This window comes from Myxine glutinosa, chromosome 8 (assembly GCF_964187855.1).
Source record: "Myxine glutinosa chromosome 8, kmMyxGlut1.1, whole genome shotgun sequence".
Classification (NCBI taxonomy): Eukaryota; Metazoa; Chordata; class Myxini; order Myxiniformes; family Myxinidae; genus Myxine; species Myxine glutinosa.
In genome coordinates this window covers 139,134,013-139,138,448 of record NC_136268.1, presented here as the reverse complement: position 1 = coordinate 139,138,448, position 4,436 = coordinate 139,134,013, and the positions used below count along the sequence as shown (strand labels likewise).

Below are 4,436 nucleotides of genomic sequence, written 5' to 3'. Positions count from 1 at the left end.
AACCTATGGTGGTAAGTAACAAGTTGATGGCACAGAAGTAGAATATCAACTGATTGTTTAATTCCAGAATGGTTTGAAGTAATGGATTTCTGTTTGTTTGATGTTGATTTATGAATATTCCCAGTGCACAAAGTTAGTGGATTATCAAAGTGATGATGACAAGGTTTTCCCGAACCATGGTTCTGCACACGGCGAAACTCAGCACCAATGTTCGCCCTTTCCTTGGAATTTTCCAGCTCGTGTCACACATTTTCCCAGTCATGGGGGAGTTTCCTGATGTCATCGGAGTGTGTATTTCTATTATTAATTGTAAAAGGGAACAAGGTTTTCGTTCTGCCTCATACTTTTATCAGATTTGTAACTTCGTGTTTTTAGTGTTCTGTTTTATGTTCATGACTTTGAACTGGCCCAACGAAATATATACATGAACGATAACGAGTGAAAGAGAATGGACCGAGCACGATACCCAAAAGGGGAAACGATACGAGCACCAATTGCCAGATATTACAAATCTGTTTTGCTGCCCCCGAATGCCTGGGCTCCCACAGAACACTGTTGTCGCATGATACATATTCACAATATCTGGTGTCGTGGGCTTGCTTAAGGGAAGTTTTTCTTTTCCAGAAAGCTTTTTTCAAAGGCGGCTGATATTATCTTAGGTGGGTGGCTTAACGATAAAGGTGGCTGGCTTGAGGTCTTAAGGTCCTGAGTTTAAGCCTCTGTCGTGCTATACATATAACACCTGGTGGGTCGACTCAGCTTGGCATCATTCAGAGGTCGACAAAATGACTACCTGCTCTGGAAAAAATGAGCCATTGGAGTATCCTGCGATGGAGTGGTGACCTGTCTAGGATTGTGCCCCCGAGCAATGAATGAAACTGTTTTGGTAGCTCGATGTGCCTGATGGAATGAAAGAAATGGTTATTGTTTTTCATTTATATCAGGATAACTTGTTTGTGCGAATGCCTCTGTAAAACTAGAATAGCACTCAGTAGGGTGTGTACCTCCACCAGGCTGAACGGTTTACATTTTGGACCTTACTGATAGGCCGGATCTGGATCCAGACCTTAACCAAAATCTAATCAGCTTGTTCTTGTCACCGACCCAACTCATCCACCAAGTTTGGTCATAAACTGTCCATAACTTTTTGATGTATCATGCTCTATATTGTTTTTGGCCCTATCCGGATCTTCACCAAAATCTAATCCATTTGTCCTTTTGCACATCCAATATGTTCAAGTTTTATCCCAGTCCGTCCATAACTTTTTGAGATATCTTGCTCACGAACAGATAGACAAACAGGGATAAAACATAACCTCCCCGTCTTACCTTTGGTGGCAGAGGTGACATATCCCCCCTTTATCATATTCCATTAATCACATATTTTGGTTCTCGGTGAGCCCTGTGTACCCCAAAGTTGGTTTTCACACTCGGAGCGGTAACGTAACTGGGTGAACCTGCCTGCTCCGTTCCATCACTTATTGAAATGGGGGAACTAAGGTTGTATTTTCGGTGGTTGCTGCAATTCATTTCATCAAGTGTACAACTTTTATGTGTTTTTAAAAGACACAACAATGACTGATTGATGGGGTTCGTTCACACAAGAAACAAAAAAGGAAATTATTGCGAAGGGCACTTTTTGGTGGTTTTCCAAAAGCGAGGGAGAAATTGGAGGCTGAGAGAGTCGAGGAGGCGGTGAGAGGTTCCGTATTTTTTGCATCCTTTGGAAATGTCGTTTGTCACGGAAAAACCCAATAAAGGGATTGTTGATCGCACGGGACTTTGCCATTGCTAATGTTATGCCATCATGTTGCAGTCAGTGTTGCATAAAAGGATTCTTAAAAGCAACTGCCAATCTTTCTGACAAGTGGCCTTGTGTTGTCTGCCTCTACCTTGCTGTTGCTGTGTTTTCTTTGTTTTTCTTGCATGAATTAAGGCTCAGCATGGAGCCGCACCCAACGCAGATGGACATGCAGATCAACACATATGGCACAAACAAGATTGTTAGATGAGCTAGAAAACAGCCGCTGAGATTAGGGGAAGTGATGTCCAGGTACCAGCGACAGCACAAAAATGGCTCCGCCTTTCCACGCACTTTCTGAGGATGCAATTCCTCCTCCCCATGGATGCTAACTTTTAGGAATTGTCCATGTTCTTATCCTTTTCAGATGTTGAATATCACGCAAGGAAGCAGCAAGTACCATTTTTGAAGTCTTTGGTACGGCTCAGCCGGGGTTTGAACCGCCGACCTCCCAGACCCGGAGCGGACGATCGAACAATTACAACTCCTAGTTGGGTTTTCCCTGCTTTCTTTTGTATTTTAGCTGTTCTGTTTCCTACCTCTTCCATGAGCCTCAACTCTGTTCCTTCCAAACAAAGCTGAAGTACTGTGAAAGTCTTCAGCATCACACAATGTAAAAAGTACACACAGGACAGGTAGGGCGAGGCAACTAACAATTGATTCAATATGAGAAGATGTTTCAAGTTGAGCACATCAAAATTTTTGGCCATTTCCATTTTTTTTTTTTTTTGCATAAACCACCCAACGGAACATGAACCTCAAAGTTTGATGAAGATACTGTTGCAGATATGAGGACTGTATTTTTTTTTGATTGTGCTTTATTATTAATATTGGTTATTCTGCGCCTCCTGCCTCCGGAGCTGTGTAAAGGTCAAAGGGCGTCCCATAATTAGTCCATAGAGCACCCACACAACAGCTAATCATAGAATACCCCTGTTCGATAGCTTATATCTTATTATGTGTTTTAGGGTAAGGCTGTGTCTCCCATTAATTTAAATACTCCATTGCACCAGTGAAAGAGATAGATTCCCTTCATTCCCATTCCCAAAGCCTCCATTCCCCCTTTCGTCGATTGGGAACTACCTCCGCTCCAACAATTGCCACCATTGGCCACGAGGCAGGGTTGGGGAAGAAAGGGGGGCCCCACCTCGTCATAGAGGGGAGGAGTGAGTCAGCCCCACTCAACCAACCACGAACAAGGGGTTGGACTTGGAAAGGGTGTGGAAAGAAGCATCGAGGAGGTTCGCGAAGGTTGAGGGGTGGGGCCTATATAACCCGGCAGGCAGGGCGTTTCCCAAGCGGCGGAGATGAGATGAGCTTTTACCGAAACTGTGAGAGAAGTCCAGAGTTGAGCTGCAGATCGAGCCACCGAAACTGCGAGAGAAGTCCAGAGTTGAGCTGCAGATCGAGCCACAGCAACTGCATTTTACTGCAGCTGGAGCCACCGCAACTGCAGCCACAGCAGCGTGAGGCCTGGACGGCAGTTTGGAGCAGGGCCGCGAAGGGGCGGCGGCGGCCCAACGAGTCGATCGGGGCAGGACCAGTTGGACCTCCCTATCCTGCCAGCCATCCACCTCCCGCCCGTCCTATCATCATTCCCCGTGTAAGTGTGCTCGTAGTCTGTCTTTTGTCTTGTCCCTGGGTAGTAACAATAAGTCTGTATAAGCTAGTATTTTCACTGTGTCACCTGCGTCTCATGTGCTTGTAAATAAACGTGACTGCTGTCTTTTTGCTTATGTGTGTAAATAGTAAATAAATTTAGTAGTATTTCCAAACCTTTCTTTGCCTTCGTTTTCCTCTTTGCATTCGGTCGCTTTAGAGTTTTCCCGATTGAATAGCGGTGGCGCGATCCGGCCAAAGTTTGGGGCAAATCGGGTATTAGTCGGGGAATAACTGTTCGGTCGCGGTAATACACCACCGCTCGGTCAAAATAACATCTTAACCGCGTCCGTAACAATACATTTGGCTATGCCTGAGAAAATGGCGACACATACATGCACACAAACACACTTCTCTTGTCGTTATAGATTCAAAGTCCCACACCTGTCACCTTTATAATCCGAATAAATCTGATCCTTATTAAGCCGATAATCATTTAAGGATTTTCCAATTGAGGATTAACATATTTATCAAAGCTTGTGACTTGATGTATCTTACTATAATTCACCAAATGTCCATTCGAAGGTACCGCAAAAACGGCTGAACCGATCGCAACGATATTTTGGGTGGGTAATCCTAGGACCCCCTGGAGTAAAATAGGCTGTATTGTTTTTCCAAGTTTTCCAATTTCCCAGTTTTTCCAAACACGATGGAATAATATTTACCGATATGAACAGTTATGTGGCTTTTCTTGAAATTCTACGTACCAGGAGAGAGTAGATCGACTCCTGACGAACTCTTCCTATATAGTCAGGTTCACTATGTTTTTTCGTTCAAAATCATGGTAGATTAGCAAACCTATACATTTTTGGAAACGTTATTACATGGAAAATCTGAAAATCAATGTTTACATTTGCCAATTCCGACCAATTCGATTCGACCAATCGACCAATTCCATTCGACCAATCGCTTCGATCGACCATTCGTTCGATTCGATTCATCGAATTCGATTTGATCGACCATTCGACCAATTCGA

At 43.9% G+C, this 4,436-nt stretch overlaps 1 long non-coding RNA gene across 1 annotated transcript; it reads left to right on the top strand.

The window, feature by feature from the left end:
- The first annotated feature begins 277 nt into the window (after positions 1 to 277).
- LOC137432945 (uncharacterized) lies at positions 278 to 3,580 on the top strand. The gene is made up of 2 exons (XR_010985602.2): positions 278 to 2,053; positions 2,169 to 3,580. It is a non-coding gene; the product is annotated as an uncharacterized LOC137432945 (long non-coding RNA).
- The last annotated feature ends 856 nt before the right edge of the window (positions 3,581 to 4,436 follow it).